The sequence below is a fragment of the Mustela erminea genome, chromosome 5 (genome assembly GCF_009829155.1).
Source record: "Mustela erminea isolate mMusErm1 chromosome 5, mMusErm1.Pri, whole genome shotgun sequence".
Classification (NCBI taxonomy): domain Eukaryota; kingdom Metazoa; phylum Chordata; class Mammalia; order Carnivora; family Mustelidae; genus Mustela; species Mustela erminea.
Window position 1 is genome coordinate 127381111 of NC_045618.1, and position 21834 is coordinate 127402944.

General features: G+C 37.7%; 1 long non-coding RNA gene across 1 annotated transcript in view; it reads left to right on the plus strand.

Moving 5' to 3' along the window:
• LOC116591681 overlaps positions 1 to 1243 on the plus strand; it is a 93956-nt gene extending 92713 nt beyond the window's left edge. Inside the window, exon 4 of the long non-coding RNA XR_004286118.1 lies at positions 1170 to 1243. This is a non-coding gene — a long non-coding RNA (uncharacterized LOC116591681). The remainder of the gene's footprint in view (positions 1 to 1169) is intronic.
• The last annotated feature ends 20591 nt before the right edge of the window (positions 1244 to 21834 follow it).

Here is a 21834-nt window from a genome sequence, read left to right on the forward strand (position 1 = left end):
CAATTAGAGTACTGAACATAGATACAAAAATGTTTGTATCCACTGTGCAGCTTCCCTACCACTTTGGGGGACTATCCTATAACTACCTTGTTAGAGCATATAGGCATTATAAACTTGTTTCTCTTTTAACTATAATTTAGTGTTACTTCTCCAAGTAAATACATACCAAGTGCTTATCACCCACCAGTCCTTATGGCAATGTCTCTCCAGGCATGTTGTTGGGCTAGAGCTCATTGTCAGTAGACAACTCAGCAAGGGCTCATGGAAAAAACTGAGTTTTTGCAAGGTAATAATGGGTCTTTATAGAAGGTTAGTTTTGGTGGATATAAATTCTTGGTTCGTACTTTCTTTGAGTATCTTACCTATATTGTACAATTTCCTTCTGGCTTAAAGCATTGCTATTGAAGAGTGTGATAAGAATCTATTTTATTTTATTTTGTTTTGTTTTATTTTTGCCTATATGCCCAGAGTATCTAAAGAATTTCTTCTTTCTCTTTAAAAACCAATCATTTTACAAAAGAGTACTTTGGTTTTGTCATTCTGGGTTGATGATGTATTCCTTGCTTTTGTTGTTGTTGTTGTTTGTCATATTTTTCCTTAAAGCAATTTTTAAAGACTAACAGAGTTACTAAAATTGAGAAACAGCTCCTTAAGGTAAGCGGGGCCTCTGTAACAGAGGACCAACTTCAAGGTTTGTTAGAGGTTGAGCAGAACTCATGCTTCCCTGACCAAACAACATTAGACTTTGAAATGTGGGAGGGAATTAGAAACAAATTGAAATGTTGCCATAAACAAGGTAAAAAGGTGCCACTTGCTTCCCTTACTATGTGGAGTCTAGTTAGGTACCCCCTGGCCCTGCTACATACTGAGTGCACCTCAAACGTTTTTAAAGAAAAAGAAGGGGAACCTATGACTCCTTTGGCTCCCCACATTAGCCCTTTAATTTCTCAAGTTAGATCCAACAAAGACGAAAACTCCCCCCCCCCCCACTAGGAAATTCTACCACGTTCTCCCCTTCACCCCACGCTTAGTTGATCCTTACTGGTGGCTACATCTGGGAAGTGATACATACAGGGGATTGTTTCCTAGGGAAGTTGGCTGTAAGGACTACATGTGTTGGAAGGTTGCTTAGATCATGATGGATTTCTGTCTTTACTGTTCTCTTTCAGTGTCCTCTACTAACTACTTAAGCTACAAAATTGGATAATTTCCCCTTGTAAAATTTTTCTAGTGCCCTCCAGGGGCTAAAAACAGTGGATTCTTCAAAGCTCAAGGCGAGTAAAATAAGGCATGACCTTCTGAGCGATGACCTCCTAGGCAAGGTAAAATAAAGCATGACCTTCACGGCATGACCTTTAAGCACGGTATCATGGTATTTTAGTCCATGCACAAGCACCCATTGTAGTCTAGAATGTGACGGGGAAGCGGGGTGGGGGTGGGCAGGACTACCTTCTACAGGGCCTAGATCAGTGGTGATGGTCATACTGATTTCGTTCAGGGGACGCCTCCAGTCGCTGACATATCCCAAGTGGGACACCACCAGGAAGTCAGGGGGATTTTCTAGGTAATGGACCTCTTTAGTTCCCAAGGATTCTTCCTTGGGGTGTCTTTTAACCTACTGGAAACAATTTGAATTGCAAAATTTAGGAAAACACTGATCTTTAGCACTGTGTGGATTCAGTGGGCTCTATCAGTTAGATCTCTTCAGAGCTAATCATAAATGGACCTGGAGTACCCATTGCTTGTACCTAGGCCTTCATTGCTCTACACCAGGACCCCCATGTAAGGGATTTGCAGAATGGGTTTTCCTGAATGTATTTGGCTAATAAACTCCCTCCGGACATGGATGATAATTATCTGAATAGGGCTCCTCTGAGTTAACGCAGGCTGCTGGAGGAAACACAGTCCATCCCAGACAAAGGGAACTCTTGACTCCCTTTCTCCCACTGTTCTTAATAGATGTAGGGGCTTCTTCCTCACACATTTCCTGGCTTAATGGCTATAATTGGAGCCAACTATGGCTAAGTCTCTCTTGGGTTGGGAACTTTAAGGAATATTCCCAAGCAGCTGCCAAAACTCCCTTTGTTTTGGGGAAAATTCCCTGTCTTCTCTGGCTCCACATGGACTATTTCCCCTTGTTGGCAGGAAAACATGGCCTTTGCTCCTCTGTTGGAGCTGATGATCCCTGGACCTGGGAACCCTTTCTCTGCCTTTTGCAACTTTGCCTCTTCTGTCCCCTCTTCCCCCTTCTTTCTGCACCACCTTGGGTGTGGACTGCATAACTAACTTCTAGACCATCCTCAGGGCCTCAGGCACCATGGCTCCTCCTACCCCTACCATCAAGGAGCAAGAAGAGCACTCCCTGGACCTAAATTTCCCCACCAGTGTCTCTGGTAAAAATCTACAATGGGGTGGATCCAGGTGGAATATAATTCAGTATTTGAACTAAATTAAGTTTGTCAGTTTAATTAAGGTAGACATATCTTTAAGGTTACCAGCAGTAAATGTAAAACTTACTCTATTGAGGTTTACTAAAGGTCAAATAAGCTCATGTTTTCTCTGTTGCACTCTGTTACCAAAAAGATGACTAAAGTGGTGGTTAATTGTCTCATCAAAATTTTCATGGAAGTTAAGATAATTTTCAAAGTCTTTGGTAGCCAGAAACCTTAAAGTTTTGCTTGTATGGTAAATGGAATTATATTCTTTGGACATCTAGGTCTTTTCCAAATAGGATAAAATGCTAAGTAATTGATTACTGGTTGTAGGTTTGGATTTTTGACTTCTTATTGCAAAAACTAATATTTAAGTCTGTTGGCAAAACATGTTTTATGCTTAACTGATTCAATGATTTGCCATCTAAAGAATTCTGGTGTGACAGTTGATAATTTGTTACTACTTAGTTTTCATTGGAGACTAAGGTTTCTAGGAATGCAAAATTCTACTAAATGTAGTTAAGACTGATGGAAATAATGGAGACAAGTCTGTATGTAGAAACATAGGAGATATGTAAGAAAGATATAAGGAATGGGAATGTATTTTTGTTGAAGGTAAAAGAAGAAGAATTTAAGAAATTTTGTCTTAAATAAGATGGTTGTTTGGAGAGATGAGTTAGGACAATCTGAATGTGAAGAAAGTTGTAGAAGGTTTATGAAAGGGAAATCTTTGGAAAGGAATTTTAGGTATGGTTATGATGGACTAAGATTAAAATAAAGGGATTTTAAAAGTATAGTGGCATAAGATTGAAATTTTCTCTGTTTAAAAGACAAAGTTTTCTTGAATCATTGGTATAAGAAAATGTAAACAAAGGTTTTTTTTCTCTTTTGTGTGCCCAGAAATCACTTTCTATGTTATGTTATTATCAGGTCTTTGGTTAATTAGTTAAAACTTCTCAATATTAAAGAAGGTGTGTTTTGCTAAAACTACATAACCTCCTACATATTTGCCTTCGGAATCTCTTATTGTCACCTTGGTTAAACAAAAATTGAGTTTTGCAGTGATCTGTAGTCTTGTTTAGGCATGTGCTTTGAAACTTTCTAAGGTTTTAACAAATTTCCTCAAGATTTAAATCATGAACAAAGTCTTGTTGACTAATTAGACTTGTTTGGTATGGACCCTATGGTACAAGGTCATCAGCAGTCTATATTCTGGCTATTGAACTCTTTCATGTGTCACAAAAATAACCGAGTTTACTTGTCAATTGGATCATAAAAAGTTCTCATATAAAATCATTAACAATGTCCATTTCTGAGTTTTTGTCATTTATAATTGTTCTTATTCTCTTATAAGATGAGGAAATTCATATAAAAGGGTTTAGGACAGATACAGGTTTTTGATATCTTTAAAAACCTAAAACTTAAATGTGTAAAACTTGCAGAACTAACAAAAGCTACACTCAAATTAAATAAGAATTAATAACTTGGGACTAAATGAACTAAAAGAGTATTATAGTTTTGTGACTCTTATTTAAAACATTGCTGATTCTCTAATGTTTGCTCTTCCAGATTAAGGAAACTTTATCTTAAGATATCAATGATTTACAGAAAAGTGATAAAAGATTCATTTGTGAACAAAGCATTTATGTAAAGTAGTATTTGCTCCACTCAAAATTCAGGCTGGCATACTGAATATGATGATTTATGTGAAAGACAAGCTGCTCAGTCATTTAGCAGGGGTCCTGTAGTGGCCAATATGCTTTAGGGGAGAGGTCCATACGTAGATGTAGAACAATAAGCAGGGCTCCCAAGAACCTTTATTGAATTCGTCAATAAATTACAGCACGCTATTTGGAGACAAATCAGTCACAATCAGGCTATTACTGAGAGAGCACATTCTACCCTTAAATACATGATACAAAACTAAAAGGGGGAGATAGGAGTCCTATAGCACAATTACAGAAAGCATTGCTTACTCTAAGTCTTTTTAATTTAAAAATTCCGATTTTGAAATTCTGGGCAAAGAACATTTTAAACCTCGCTACCTGCCAAAAACAGGAGCCCAAGTACTCTTGGGACCCAAACATAGGGATTGGTCAGGGACCAGTAGAACTCATAACATGGGGGTAAGATTGCACTTGTGTTTCCACTAAGGACTGACCAGTGTGGATCCCCACTAGAAACGTTAAACATTACCGAGGCCTGGCCTGGCCAGAATCCAGCCACTCAGAGGGGTCACCGGAATATACAAGAAAAACAGCCAACTGTCATGTGCCTCCCCAGTACCCATAAGGCCAAATTCACAACCTGGGGAAACCTTAAGAAGATGACCCAGAAAGCTCAGGAGATTCTAAACGATCCAAATGCTTCCTGGGTCTATCATTGCCAGCATTGTCACGGCTGTCTCAATTATTACCGCTACTAGTGTGGCCCTTGCCTCTCTTTCTCTCTTAGTTTAGACTGCGGCCTTTGTGGATCAGCTGCCTATTAATACCACAAGGGAATTCCAACTTCAACAAACTATAGATCAGAAAATACTGGGACATCTTCAACTAATGGAAGCTGCTACTGAAAATCTTGGGGAAAAACAAGAAGCCTTAGCCTATCGGCAAGGCCTCTTATGTGACTGGGCTCACAGGGCTGTGTTATCCCCATGCTCTGGAACCAGACCGTACATGACTGGGAAAAGATAAAGAAACAAATGCATGGATCACTCCATGGTATTTGAACTTTTTTTTAAAAAAAGATTTTATTTATTTATTTGAGAGAGAGAGAGAGAGAGAGAGAACGAGAGAGGAAATACAGGGGGAGTAGGAGAGGGAGAAGCAGGCTTCCCACCAAGCAGGGAACCTGGTTGGGGCTCAATCCCAGGAGCCTGGGATCATGACCTGAGCTGAAGGCAAACACCTAATGACCGAGCCACCCAGGTGCCCTGATATTTTAACTTTTGATGTTCAGCAGATGAAGGATTAGATCCTCACCGCTTTGATGGTGGCAGAAAATCATTAGCTTCATGCAAAAGCTTGGCAATCTATTTCTAACAATCTTCAGTGGCTTAAGCCAGCCACATGGTTCTCTTCCACAAAAATGGGGATTCTGAGGAGTTGCTCTTGTAATAATAGTTACTGGTTTTCTTCTCATCCTAGTCTGCAAAATTGGAATAAATGCCCTAGCCACTGTCAGAGATGTGAAGCGTATCTACAATAGTGCAACTGTCTCAAGAACTACTTGCTGCAGCTTTAAAAGAAAAAAAAAGTGGGAGATGTTGGGGTTAATGTAGAGCATGAAATCAGCCATAATACCTGGCTTACTAAAATGCAACATGGTGGTCGCTGAACATGGTGGAAGCTTTTGGAGAAGGACATAGGCCTTTGGAATGCTGAGGCCTGAATGGCCACTCTATTCCCCAGAGCCTCTTACCCAAACAGCCATCCTGTGATCTAAGAGATGTATGCATTGTCCCTTAGGCTATGTTTAGCAGAACTCACTGAATATGCAGATAAGCATATCATATCATTCTGTAATCAGATCCTCCTAGTTCCAGGAAGACCCCTTGTCACACATCACATGCTTGAGAAACAGTGATAAGGATTTGTGATTATCCTTTGCTCCAAAAATGGGAGCAAAGAAGAGCAAAAAAGGTCTTCGTCTTGAGGATTGATCCCTTGTTTTCTCTCTTTCACAGCAAAATTGGAGTAATCTTTAATCTGTCGGTACAGGGATTGCTGGCCATTCCCAGCAGAAAATGAAGTAAGGTATCCTTCTAAAACCTAGAGCACATAAGAATTAGTAGATTTCCCACATGTTCATATTTTAAAATGTGAAAACATTATAGAAACAATTTTTTTAATAGTCACAAATTTTGAAAATATCTAAGAGTAAGGTTGTATAGTATGTATGTATAAAGTATGTATAATTGGCAGAAAGAATTTATAAGCTTTACTAAGCAACCTAAAAGATGACAAATCAAAACTATCTCATGTTTGAAAGATTTAATCATATGGGTAATTTTTTAATGATATTTACTTGAAATTGGCAAGACCCAGAGCTTTATATATAGCATGACTTCAAATATTTTTTAGTTCTGTTAGGAAGCAGGTGGGAGAAAATCTATCAAATGTTAACAGTGGTTATCTCTGTATAATGGAAGGTGGGCTGATTTATTGTTTGTGTGTGTGTGTGTGTGTGTGTTTTTCTTTAACGTGAATAAAATTTTTAAAAAATCGGATTAAATAAAAAACTACTTTTTTAAAAAGGTAATAACATCATAGCCTTATGGATATGAAAAATGTAGGAGTTATATCCATGTTTATCAAAATGCAATCCTTAGCTGAGCAGATTTCAGCTGCAGTATTTGTTTAAAAATTCTGACTGTTGGATCTCCTGTCACACCTACCTGATCAGGCTATCTTGATGAGAGCCCAGGAACCTGTATTTTAAATAAGCCCTCCAGATAGTTCTTTGGCACACTAGAAGTTGAGAACAACCTGATTAAAGGGTTTGCTCAGTTTGTGCACAAAGAAAGCATTTTGGAGAGCAGAGAATAGAATAAAGTTGTAGTGCCTCTGTGGTTCTCCTCTTGCTGGTCAGGAATGGGTTTAGATGCAAAGCTAGAAGACACTTCACCCTCTAGGTCTCAGTAGTTGGTAAGTCATGTCCCTTCATAGTTGAAGAGCAGAATTCTCTACCAGGTACTCTTAAACTTGGGAAGAAGTTCTTACTGTCCTATTAGCTCTCATTGTTCTGTAAACTCAGTAAATTCCAGCTTCTGGGATGGAAGCATAGCCTGTCATATTCATCACTGTATCCCCAGCACTAAGCATAGTGCCTGGAAATTAGAGACACAATCCATATTTGCTTAAGGAATGAGTAAACAGTAAATTGATCTGCCAGGTACGTGTGAAACTGGAGCTCTAAGGAAATCACCCAGGAGTCAGGCCTGTGTGTTACTTACCTCTCCTCCCCCACCTTTTATCCTTACAACCAGATGGCAAACCAAAGATAGGAGAAATCAGAAGTTGTTAATTGTTAGAAGATTCTGGGGATCTTGTATTTTAGGGACAGATGAGAAATTGTTGAAGCTTGAGGTTTATGGTTCTATGGTTTTGGTTTCAGTACCTAAGAACACTTCTAGTTTATTTCTTGGAAAATAGAAGATTAATAAATCTTTATGTCCTAATAGCATACATGGTTCCTTATGAAGAAAATAAAGTTCTCTCCAGACCCTCAATGGTTGGGTGATGTGCATTTGGGAGGATAATCTGCTTTACTGAGCCTAAGATTCAAATGCTGATTTCATCAGGAAACACCCTTATGGACACACCCAGAAATAGTTTATTCTGGGAACCCCATGGCTAGTCTATCTGACACATAAAATTAACCATCACAATGCACACATTTCCTTGAATATATTTTGTATTTCCTATTGCAGTTGTAACAAATTACTATGAATCTGGTGGCTTAAAACACACACATTTATTATAGGCTTGCAGGTCGGAAATGCAACACGGGTGTCATTGGGCCAAAACCAAGGTGTTGACATGACTGTATTTTTCTGAAGACTCTAGGGGGCAGTTTGTTTTCTTGCCTATTCTAGCTTCTAGAGAGTTCATGTTCCTTAGCTTGTTGTCCCTTCCCTTTTCTTCAAAGCTGTTACTGACTCAGGTCCTTGGACTCTGCAAGTAGTGGAGTCAAATGGGGCCCAGTGAGAATTTCCAGGCAAGGTTTTTACTGAGGATCATACTCGATTCACAAAGAAGGCAGCACAAAGGAAAGGGCCCTTCCTACCCGACTCTCAGAACAAAGACCAGGTACAGTTTTTAGAGAGGCTAAGACAGGAAAGGAGTGACATCTAAGCATGAAGGGGCAGAAAGATATACAGGAAGTTGGGCCCACAGGCACAGTGGATAAATGTCTCATTAGCATATTAAACCTCCACCCCTGGGCGTAATTTTTTGGTAATAAAATAAAGAAAAAGTGGGTGAAAGGTCAGCCCTGGGGCCCACCTTGGTGCAGACTGGTTAGGTCCAGTATTCATCAATCTTTGAAGTTGAGTCCCTCCTTTGGTAAGCATCTCGCTTCTGCATCCCTACTGGATATGCATAGGGCATAGGGTTTCAGTGGTCAAGGAAAGCTGGATTTCATGGTCAGGGTGAGGGGACCCAAGTCCAGTCCCTGCTCTGTCTCAAAGCTACCAACACATCATCTTTGGCCATTTGTCTGCACTTTTATCTCTTTCTGATTCTAAACTCAGTTGAGAAAGGTTTTCTTATTTTAAATGTCCATGCAATCAATTAGGCCAACGTGAATAATCTAGATAATTTCATTATCTGAATATCCTTAACACTAATCCTATCTGCAAAGTCCTTTTTGCCCTACAATTTACATAATTGCAGGTTCCAGGGATTGGGGTGTGGACATATTTGGGGAGTCATTATTCTACCTACCACAGACTCCATAGGACACCTATGTTTTAGGAATGTTTTGGGATATGGGTAAGTGGAGAAATGCTGCTTTTTTCATAACAGAGTACCTTTGTTCTGCAACTAAATCAGACAGATGTTCATACTGCAAATGCCAGAGGTTGCAAAGAATTTACTGCTTAGAGAGGAAAAGGACTGAAGGCTTTATTTATAAACACGATGCTTCATTTGGCCTAGAAAAGTTGAACTGAGAATCCATTCTTGCTGTGAGAATTTGACAGAGAAATAACTGTTTTAATGTAAACCAGTGTGCTCTTTACTTCAGCTACAGATTCTGCCACCTCGTTCTCTATTAAAATTATGGCATTTGAGTTGATGTTATTTGAAGTTTATGGACATTTGGACAGTGGGAGATTGGAATCTTGAGATTTTGGAGTTAGACATTATCTAACATTGAAATAAATTACTTTTGACTGTATTTGTTTTTAGAAAAAGAAAGCAAGAAAAGATCTCAGACAGTAATATTATAGATATATATTAATGATGACCCTAAGATAAACCAAATACACAAGACTCTGAACAAGATTGCTAGAATTTAATTAAGACTCAGTAAGGAGTTCAGTTGGTATATTTATACACTGTCAATTATTTGCAGAAGAACATTAATAATCTGAGAAGTGTATGACCTATATTTGTCTGAGTATGTAAATAATAAAGTCCTTTTGCCAAAAGTTAAAACTGTTTATAGCCTGTGGAGAATTTCGTAGTAACTATTTTTATCCTGTCATTTCTGTGTATCTTATGTAAACATGACTCGAAGAGGATTATCTTCAAGCAGGAATTAGTTAGCATTAAAAATAAGATGTACTCATCAAGCTTTCAACAGAGATACCATTTCCCAAATTGACAAGCTGTCAGAAGACTTCATGACTGCAAAGACATCATAATGAGAAAAAGGGGGCACAGGCCTAAGTGATCCAAGTGTGCTTGCTTTTGACACAAATCTCTCTTGACAAGTGGAATGAATTCCCATCTATACTCCAAGGATGTATGTGTGTTTGTTGTGTGTTTCTTTCTGCTGATGAACAATCAATTTAACCATAAATATTGGAGAATGTTCTTTTATATTCCTGAATATTTAGGCAGTGGAGCCAGCTATTGATGTGGTTTATCCACCCATGATACTAGTCGAGTCAATATCTGGAAACATAAAAAAGCAGGAATTAAAGGGTCATAGATGTGTTTGCTGCCTACCAATATCCTATGGTTTTCTGGATGTCTTCCTCCTAAGTTTGGGAGTGAAAGGTCATGTAGTATGGTGGTGAAGAGTGAGGCCCCAGATTAAGAAGCCTAGTTTCAAATCCTGACTTCCACTTTCCAGTTGTGTGATGTTGAGAAAGTCATGTAGTTTTAAAGGATCTCAATTTCCTCATTTATAAACATGGGGTAAAAATGGAACCTATATCATAGGGCTATGGAGAAAAGTACATCATTTTTGACCTATGTAGAATGCTCAGAGCAGTACTTGACGCAAACTGAACACTGAGTGTTACCAAATTACTATTCTTGTTGAGGTCATTTTGCCAGCAAAACGTTTTTATAAAAAGTTGTGCAAACAACTTTTCAATAAACTGAATTCTTTGTGGAATGACTTTTAGGAGAATTGGCTATTTGAAAGAAGGCATAGGAAATGCCTTGTATAGTGAAAAAACATTTAACCCTTAGGTTACAGACATCTCCAATTCTTTCAGAGCAGGAGGTCATGCCTATAACTCCACCATGTTTGATCAATGGGCTGTGTAATCAAGGAATAAACCTCTCTCCCACTTCTTTTACTTACATCAATGATACAGGGCTGGGAGGAGGATGAGACACTAGACTTAGGTATCAATGCCTCCCCCATTAATATATTAATATATATTAAAAAAATAAAAAATAATGCAAAAAGTCCATAATGAACACAATATCAAAATTTTAAATAAAAACAGGATCAGCATTTCTGATTTTCCCTTTTTCTTCAATCTCAGTATGGCTTGACATTTCACTAAGTAATGCACTCCTACTTTCCATGTAAAAATCCAAATAATTCAGGAATAAATGTAATGTCAATGGTTAACATCAGCGACTATGTGCTAGCTCCTATGCTAAGTGTTTTAAATGAAGAGATTGAATTAATACAAATACTCCCATTTGCATATCATTAAACTGAAATTAAGTGACTTGGGCCAAACCAAATCCTTTATATCAGTATCATACGTTTTACTTCTGCATATAAAGCCCATACTATATTATTATTAATTTTATTCTAAACAGTGAATTATTTTTCAAAGAAACAAATTTAACAAATGCAAAAAAATTTTTTATATTTACTCACATTATATTTCTGGTGTTCTTCACGATTTCTATCTGGTATCATTTTCCCTCTGAAGAATTTTTAGTGATAAATTCTTAAAGCTTTTGCTTGAAAAACTTTAAGTTGACCTTTAGTTTTGATACATATTTTTCCTGTGTGTAGAATTCTTGGTTGAAAGTGTTTTGGTTTCAATAGTTTTAAAGCTGTCATAACATGGTCTTCTGCTTACATAGTTTCTCAGAGGAAGTCTGCTGTCATTATTACCTTCAGTTTTCTAAATGTAATGCATTTTTCATTACATGTTTTAAGATTTTCTCTTTATTACTGGTTTCAGCAGTTTAAGTATGATGTGCGTTAGATTGGTTTTCCTCATGTTTATGTTGCCTGGTGTGTGGTGAACTGATAGGATCTATGAGTTTATAGTTTTTATTAAATTCAGAAATTGTTTTGCCATTATTTTTTTCAAGTATTTCCCCTCTCCATTTGCATGTTAGATCATATGATATTGTTCCACATTTATGGACTTTTATATTTTATTCTTTTTTTCCCTCTTTGTTTTATTTTGGATATTTTCTATTGCTCTTTCTCCAAGTTTACTGATCTTTTCTTCTGCAATGTCTAATCTACTTTCAATCACATTCTGCAATTCACATTCGGTTCTTTTTGCATATTTCATTTCTCTTTATCATTTCTCTACCCTTTCTCTAGCTCCTTGAACTCATTTATAGTAGTTGTTTTAATATCCTTGTCTACTAATTTTGTCATATTTTTATCCCTGGATCTATTTCTATTGGTTGATTTTTCTCCTAAAGAGGGATCATACTTTCCCCTTTATTTACATGCCTGGTAATTTTTGATAGGATGCCAACATTGTGAACTGTATATATTTGAATGATGACTTTTTGGCTTCTAGTTTGCAGTTAAAGTTCTTAGAGTCAGTCTGATCCTTTTAAACCTTTCTTTTAAGTTTCAGTAGGACAGATCCAAGGGCAGCCTGTAGTCTAAGACTAATTTAGCCCTATTTCTAAGGTAATGCCATACTCAATTCCCCGTGTATAAGGAGTTCTTTTTAATCATGTGGTTGGAATAGAACTATTCTCAGCCCTGTGTGAGTTTCAGGAATTGTTCCCCCTTTTTCCCCTTACCCTTGGATAGTTTCCTTTCACACACATGTACATCAGTATTCAGCCAAAAACTCAAGAGCACCCCCTCTTCAGATCTCTGTGGGCTGCTGTCTGTGTAACTCTCTCTCTGGTATGCTGCCTCACTAATTCTAGCTCTTTTAGACTCCTTGGACTCCAATCTCTTGTCTCCTCAAGTCAGAAAGACCTCTGGTTCTATTTGGGATCCCCCTTTCTGTACTGCAGCCTGGAAACTCTGCAGGCAGTAAGTGGGGGAAATTGTAGAGATTGTTTTGTTTCATTTTCCTCAGGAACCATTGGCCTGTGTTGCCAGTTGTATGTTTGAATATCATTGTTTTACAGCCCTCTATCCCCCACTATTTTTCTTGTTTAAGGTAGGAGGATAAATATGGACGTTACCTCCTCGTGACTGGAATTAGAATTCCCCTTAAGGGTAACACTATCGAATGTTAAGGACATTTTATGTATTATGTAATCATTATAATCTTTACCTCCTCATAGATTAGAGTCAGACAAATTAAATAATGCTGAGGAATGGTACAGCATAGAGGTTAAGCATCACTCAACAGTTAGAACCATGAGTTCAAATATTGGCTTTTTCAGTAACTAGCCATTTGAAACACTCTATTTCAAAATCAGTAAAATAATATCATCTAATTCTTACAGCTATTATATAGACTATACATAATACATGTCAGGTGCTGATAACAGTGCCTGGGAAATACTAATTTCTCAATAAATGTTTTTATTTCCAAAGTCACATGGCCTGTGGCGGAGCTTCTCAAATGGGATCTCCATTGCTCTTCAGTTCATGGGTTTTCCTCTATTTCATGTTGCTTCTGAAAAGTGAAGCTTACGAATGAGTTGTTATAAAGAGAGCTGATGGAATCTGGTAAGCAAGTCTTTTTTTTTTTTTTTTAAGATTTTATTTATTTATTTGACATACAGAGATCACAAGTAGACAGAGAGGCAGGCAGAGAGAGAGAGGAGGAAGCATGCTCCCCGCTGAGCAGAGAGCCTGATGAAGGGCTCGATCCCAGGACCCTGAGATCATGACCTGAGCTGAAGGCAGAGACTTTTTCCCACTGAACCACTCTGGCGCCCCTGGTAAGCAAGTCTTAATGGACTTTTACTAATAGCTTTGCGTTGAATATATTGTTTTAGGTTCCCAACTATTCAAATAGTAGAACTATCTGTTTAGAGTGTAAAGTTATCCCCAGTGATACAAGTGAATTTAGGGCCAGTGACTCAGGTCTGGGAATATATAAATTAAAGCTAAAGGGTCTTAGTTGTCTCCAAGACCTAAAGCAGGCTAGTACTTTGGTAACTTGGCATGCAAACGGTAAAAATATTTTTGATGCATCATTTTTTTTCTCTCCTTTTTTTCATCAGGCCCCCTTTTTTTGCCATATACCCACACTGTACTAATGCAACTGACGGCCCCCACATATATTTTGGATGGTGCCCTTGACTGCATCACTATGCCCATGAAGCTAGGTTGTTTCTGTACTTTCCTTTCATTAAAAAACGTATGAAGGACTATTTCAGTGAGAGATTAATCTGTTTCATAACCACAGTGGTGTGTCTCTGCTTAGATGTCTTAAGAACATAGTGAAAAAGACATTGGTCCTGGGATTGAGCTCTGCATCAGGCTCTCTGCTCAGCGGGGAGCATGCTTCCTCCTCTCTCTCTCTGCCTGCCTCTCTGTCTGCTTGTGATCTCTGTATGTCAAATAAATAAATAGAATCTTTAAAAAAATGGTATCTGTTTATACCAATAAGGCCTTCTTTTCTCAGAATTCATCTCAGTTGATGTGGCTTTCCTATCCAAAGGAAAATTCTTTTAAGGTCAGTCTGTTTTTTTGTTGTTGTTTTGTCTTTTTTTTTTTTTAATAATCTGAGGTCACTTCAGGCCTTTAAGGTTTTAGTGGGTTTAATTTTTTTTTTTAATTTCTGCATTTCTTTGTGTCTCTGTCATTTCCTTTTATGATTATATTTGAATGGAATTTCTTCACTTTAATTATAAGTCACTAATGTTCTTCACAACTTACTCCCAAAGTGATGAGAAGCAGCTGGTGCTTCCATGAGGTAGGGAACACCAAGATGGTCTTTCTCCCCTGTGCTGAGAAGTCCTGTTAGAAATGTGCCATGTTTAAATGTAAGTTCCTTTGTTTGTTTATCTGCAGTTGCATGACTGACCTTAGCTAAATGGAACCTGATGAAAGAGAAGTGAAATTCTCATCACCATCCATTCTTTTGTTTTCTTGGCCACTGAGTACATTTTCCCAAGTTTCTGGCATTTCATTTTAAAATTTATTTGGAACAATTTTTCTGTTGCATATTTTAAAAAAATGCATTATAAGCTCATTTGGGTTTTCCAAATAAAGCTTTGTAAAATGGTTAACTTTATAAGAATAAACACTTTGTGTTCTTATAATGATTTTCCTTTTGGGTTGGTGGAAATGATGTTTTTTTTTTAAGAAAAGCTGTAATCTTGAATGAAAAGTATACTCCACAAGGATCAATGGACAATGAATGGTCTTCTACTAGAACATGGTACATTATTAGCCATTTAGCCTTGATTGTTTTAATTCCCTCATGACCCATTCAGAAGTGAAGTAATTCATTTTCCATACACCAATCAATAACTCACACAGATGGAGGCAGCCAAGCAAATTGAAGCAAAATGTCAAATTACATAATGTTACCACCATCACTCCTGAGAACATGACATGCTACATACTGTCTTTGCCTTATTCTCAACAGTGTGCTTCTCAATACATTTGAAGTAGATGTCATTAAGTTATAAGTGTCATTATATAAACACATGAAGGATTGGTTAAAACTTGGAGTATATTCTAGAGGAAGGGTTTACTGGGTTTCCATAGTCTTTCTTATAGGGCATATCTTGATTTTATAGATGGGTACAAACACAGAAGAAGTTTGAGCCAATAGATACAGAAAATAAAATATTCTGTCAATTTCAATCTGATAAAGAAAGTTGCAGTGTTGAATGTCTATTTCCCTACTGGTGTTTTGCATTAATTTAGGATAGTGGTAGGAAGACCCTCACATTGCCCAAATGCCTAACTTTATGTAGTGTTTATAATAGCAGTGTACAACCTTGTTTGGGTGTTAGAATACCTGTGGAACTTAAAAAAAAAGTGCAAATGTCTAAACCCTGCCCAAGACCTACTAAAAACAAATTAGGTGGATGTCAGACCTGGGAATTTGATTTCTTTCAAAAGCTGCACAAGAGATTCTGATTGAGAACAACAGTGCACTCAAAACTTTTTTTTCAGTTTTTATTTTGGGCGGCTTTACCTTTGTATCCATACACTATAGAATTATCAGAATAGTTCAAATAATAATCCATTTAAAAGATCCTGGACTATCCAGGTAGATTTTTAGAAATAGAAATTTATTAAAAATATGGTTTGAGAATGACATGCCATTCAATGAGAACATCTTTTCTTCTCTCTCTTTCTTCAATCATTTACTCTTAAAAAAAAAAAAAAAAAAGTCACTGCCACCTGTCTTTATTGAGGGTCTGCTCTGTCAAGCACCATGCCGGCTCTTTTCATTCAAACTCTCATTTAATCTTTACATTTGTCCTACAGTCAATATAACTGTGTGCACTACAGAGAGGAGCCAGTTTGGGCAGACACAAAGCAAAAGCCAGAATTTAAATTAATGCCGATCTGATTTCAAACCTTTTTCTCTTGGGGTCATCTGAGTGGTTCAGTCAGTTAAACATCTGACTCTTGGTATCAACTCAGGTAAAGACCTCAGGGTCCTGAGACAAAGCCCCTTGTCAGGCTCTGTGCTCAGCATAGAGTCTGCTTGGGATGCTTTCCCCTTCCCATTTCCTGTTTCTTTGCTCCTCCCTCCATTCTCACACACACACTCTCTCTCTTTCTCAAATAAATAAAATCTTTATTTAAAAATATTTTTCTTTTTTATGCCACCCACCCTCTCTCCTTTCTTTTCATTTTCCCTACCCATTTCCTTTCAGTGCCTTTGTCCTCCAATTCTTGTTTTCTTTCACATCCTGTGCCATCAAATCTGGAAAATGACACAGAAGGGTGCATAGGTCCCACAAAAGTTCTTGGTAATGATGAGTGCCTCAGTATTCATGTAAACCTCTCCACTTGGAGAAGTTCTTGCGGTCCATGATTTGTCAAACCTTGGTCTGGTATCCTTTGACTAATGGAAATATTTATATTTTTTGACTGCTTCATTTTAAAGAATGTTCTGGGATTTGCTCAAGAGAATATAAAAACCTGCTGTCCCTGTTTCCATTTCCAGACCCAGACATGACCCCAGTACATTAAAGCATCTGCTTTTGATTTCACATCTTTCTTTCTTAAGGGCCATCTTTCTGAATTAGGTTTTAAAGTAGCTCAACAAGCAGCAAGTGTGAGATGAGAGTAATGAGAGAAATGGTTCTGGTTAAAAAGTGGCAGAAATTACAGAATTATCTATGTAACCTGAGCTTTGGTGTAGTCATCTATATTCATGGCCTCCCATTTACACTTGCCATGGGCTCTGGCACATCTAGCTGCTCATCCACTTGTGTTTCTCAAGTACAATAGAAGAATTTCGACTTGACTTATCCCTTTCTCTTCTAATCCACTTAGGTTTCTCTCTAGGTGGGGCAAGGGGAAAAAAGTACTATAGCTAAAAACTCCATGTAAAATAAGAACTTAAAAAAATGATATGAGTTATGGATAAAAGCTTTGACCCTTTCTGAAATGGAGCTGAAATGGACATTTACTTAAGAAGTCAGATTCTGCATGATATTGTATAGTATATGTCTAGAAATTGCAGAGGAAACTAGGTCTAGATTCAGGGAACACAGAGATAAACAACTTGATCAACTTTGGAACTAAAGAAATTGACCAGCCTGGCAAGGATTGAATACTCCTGCCTAGCAAATATTTTGCACATAGTACACACTTAAGAAATATTTGCTAAGGGAGTATGCAACAAAAGAAGACTAAAAGGAGATGATATAGTTGATAAATGGAAGCCACATTAGATTTATATGGAGTCAGAAATGTCCATTTCTACCCTGAAGACCATGTGTATCCCTGGGCAAGTGACACAGCATTCCTGAGGTTCTGCTCCTGCTTCTATAAAATGATGTTCATGAAATAAACAATGGAATATTATTCAGCTGTGAAGAATAAAATCTTACCATTTGCAACAACAAGGATGAAGCTAGAGAGATTATGTTAAGTGAAATAAATCAGAGAAAGGCAAATATCACATGATTTCACATAGGTGAAATTTAAGAAACAAAACAGAGGAGCAAAGGGGAAAAAAATAGGCAAACCAAGAAACAGTCTCTTAACTATAGAGAGCAAACTGGTTGTTACCAGAGGGGAAGTGAGTTGGGTTGAGATGGGTCAAATAGGTGATGGGGATTAAGGAGTGTACTTGTAATGAGTACTGGGTGATTAAAATGAAAGTTTAAAATAATAAAAAAATGAGGTTTATGACATCTAACTCACAGATTGTTATGAGGATTAATTGAAATGCTATATGTGAAAAGTACTTTGTAAATTTTAGACTGTGCATAAACAGTCAAGGAAGCATGAGAATCCCGACATCACAGATATGCAGTGTGGATTCAGTTAAAGCTTTGGTAGAGTCATGAAAGGAAAATTAGTAGATGTAAAGCTCCACAGGCTATATATGTTTGGATGTAAAAGCTATTGCTATTGTTGAAGACAGAAACTTTTGTTGAAGGTAGATAATTGATTTAGAGCAAGGGCTGTGTCTTGTTAATACTTCTAGTTCTAGCAGAGTCTGCCCTGGAGTTGATGTTTAGTGCACATTAGAAGGGATAAGTGAATGTATGAACAGATGGGTGTGTGGCTACATGGCTCTGGTTCAATTTTAGTTTCAGAAAAGGAAATAAGTTTTTGATATTCTCTTTAGCTCAGCCCAATACAGTTTTAAAAGAAAACCAGCATGACTTCCTCAACATTTTGGTAAGACTGCAGTGTTTTACCTCACTTTCTAGAAAAACAGGTGATGGCACGAAATACTGCTGAGAAAACAAGGCTTATCCCTTGTGATTAGAAACCACATTTTCTGAATTAGTATTGTTGTCAGTCAATGAGATCAACCTGACTGTTAAGTGATTGTTAAAGTGAAAAAGACCTATAAAAACAATGCCATCAGCCTGTTTTCTCATATGCCACAAAGTGCTTCCAGTGGGCAATGGGAACCAATATTCTTATTGGACATTGGGGTGGAAAGGAGGGAGTGATCCTTGTTGGGGAGGCAGCTTTATACAGAAGTTGGGACAATTATGAATGAGACATTTAAACTAAGTTCCAAGACTTATTTGAACCTATCAGAACTTAAAAGCACCAGTGTGGTATATCTCAAGATTTGTGTGCTCATTTTGATAGGCTTGACATTTTGTGCCTTTGCATTTTGCTTATTAGCATTTTGCATACATAATTGTGTGTGTGTTTATAGATAGGCATCCAGGCTCTTGGTGAATCCAACCAAGTAGCTTTTTTGTTGCACACACTTGTTTTGATAGTTTGAAATACCCCATAAGACAACAAGATAAAAAAAAAAAAATTGACCCCTGGGGGCTGACAAGGTAGACATGAAGCTTTATGAAAACAATCCAGTTCCTGTTATTGCTCTCAGGAAGAAATTTCTTGGGGTATGTGAATGCATCAAGTTTAAGCCTGCTCAAAGGAATTAGAAATAGATGTAGACAAAGAGACACAGTTATCAGGCCTCTCTATGTCAATGGGGCAACACACGTCAATGAAGGATGCTTCCTGATGACTGAACAGCCAGTCTCCAGTAATAAAATCACAATTATAGCACCTAATGTGTAAAGGAGAGAGAGACTTGAGATTATGGGCAGTAAAGGATGATTGTGGGCAAATAGATACTACTTGCAGCCCACACCAGTGTGTCTGGGTTTAACAGGTAAAGATTCATTCCCTTCCTTTTCCCATCTTGAAGACCTGAAAGAATCCTAAGGGTATTAGGAACAAATAGGTGATCCCGTGGTATTATTAGGTGAAATGTAGTTATAGAGAACTTTTCCACTATTTATTTATCAAAAAATATTTGTTGAGCAGACACTATAGGCAGAGTGTTATTCTAGGTGCTTGGGTTACAGTAATGAACGCAACAAAATCCTTGCCCATAGGAAGCCTACATTCTGGTGGACAGAATCAATGGTGAGCAATCAACCATATGAACATATATATTACAATGCCAGATAGGGGTAAGTATGGTGAGTAAATATAAAGTAGGCTAAAAAGATAAAGTTGACCTATCACAGACTGGAATAGCCATGGTAGAGGAAGTGGTCAAGGAAGGTTTCTCTGAGAAGTTGAGGCTGGAGGGGGAGCTGAATAAATTGAGGGAACAAGGGGCACCTGGGTGGCTCAGTGGGTTAAAGCCTCTGCCTTCAGCTCAGGTCATGGTCTCAGGGTTCTGGGATGGAACCCCACATCGGGCTCTCTGCTCAGCCGGGAACCTGCTTCCTCCTCTCTCTCTGCCTGCCTCTCTGCCTACTTGTGACCTCTCTCTCGGTCAAATAAATAAATAAAATCTTAAAAAAAAAGGGGGACAAGTCATATGATGACATATAATACTTCTAGACTAGTGTGATAAGAAAATGGAGCAGCAACTGTGGAAGTCTGGAGGTGATTATACTTAGATTTTTAGAGAAGCAGAAAGGAAGGGAGTGCGTCTTCAGTTAGAAGGTTCACAGGGAAAAGAATGAGACTGGAGAAACAGGCAGGCAGCAAGAGATCCAGGGAGCCCTGTAAGTTATGATTAGAATTAGATATCATTCTAAGTGTGCTGAGAAGCTATCAAAGGGTTTTGAGAAGGTGAGCAGTAGGATCTCATTTGTATTTTAAATTCATCTTTCTGCTGCCATGTAGAGAATAAACTTCTTGGGGCAGTCATGGTGTGGAAACGGGACAAATTATCACTTCTCATGGTCTCTAGTCTACAAAGAATATGAGCTCCTCAAAGGTAGAGATGAAATCTCTACATATTGTTCCCAGTACTTTGCCTTATCCTGGCACTACATGGGTACATGGTAACTCCTAAAAAAAGCCTTAGACTAGGGTAGAAATATCTTAGCCTCTCATGACCTAGGATACTTCTCATAGATGGTTGGTCCTCATGAAGGGTGAATTTGGGTTCTTTATGTTTTCTAGAATTTCTAAGGGATTTCCTGGGATCATGGGAACATAATTATAATAATGACCATATAGAACTTGTAGTGAAATAGTTGGGGCACTGTGAAAGTGTCACATGAAAAGGGGACAAGAAGTTTGAGTCGTACAGAGGTTTGGCTTGAGACCAAAGAAAAAGACTACATAGGGCAGCTGGTCAATTTGTTGTCTTGACTTGAAAGGCACTTTTGCAGATTTAAACTATGGAAACATTAAATTTTCTTGTCCTCCTTGTCAGTATAAAATGTATTTGATAAGGTCAGAGAGTGTTGGATAAGAAATAGGTCTTCCTTCTTTGATGGGCTCCTCTAGAGACTTGTCTTGACCTGTGTCCATAAAATCACCCTTTCCTAACTAAATAAAAGAAACAAATCTGTGCAAGCCTCCCATAATTTTGACTTGTGGGTGTCAGACAAGTCTGTGAGTTCCTGCCCTTATTATAAACACCATCTCCAGAGGAGGCAAATGTTCTTAATTTTTATAGTCACAATGCAGTCATGCTTTGAGATCATCTGAGAAGTGCTGTAGAAGCACAAAGCATTATTACTATCATTAAGGCAGTAATGACTATGATTATAATGCAGTTAGGGGAGCCAAGGAGGAATGGTAGTTAAGAGTGAGTAAGATTTATCCCCCATATATCTAAGTAAGATTTGTTGTATCAAAAACCTGTATGTGTGAGTGTGTGTGGTAGGCATAGACAGGTAGATGATATTGAGATATCATCACTGGCGGATATGTACTGAAATCCATTTTGGTGAAACTGGGTTTAGAAAACATCATTCCATTCCATTCTACTTAAAACTTAGAAGACAGCTTTCAGTAATAATGTGTTGGTGTAAAGTATGACTTCCTTGCATATCACTTGGGAAATGATGGTGATCTCAGAAGCTCTGGATGTAGCAGGAGGTTGTGGTATAAAGTATTTACTTCAGGTATTACTCTAACTGCTCTGGGGAACAAAAGGAAGACAAAGAGAAAGTCTATAGTTTGACATCTTTGCCATTTACTCTTTTTTCCCCCACTTTCTTCCTTGATCTCCATTTTTAGAAATCTGTGATTCTGAAGAACTAACATTTACTCATTAAGTAAGCATTATGAAGAATCTGTTAAAAGTCATGCCTGGTGTTAGCTTGTAGGATTAATGGGCTGAATACGATTTGTTCCTTGCCTTAAAGGTTTTACAGTTTAGTGAGAGAGTCAGACAAGAATATCGATGGGTTTAATGTGTTAAATACAAGCTCTTCCA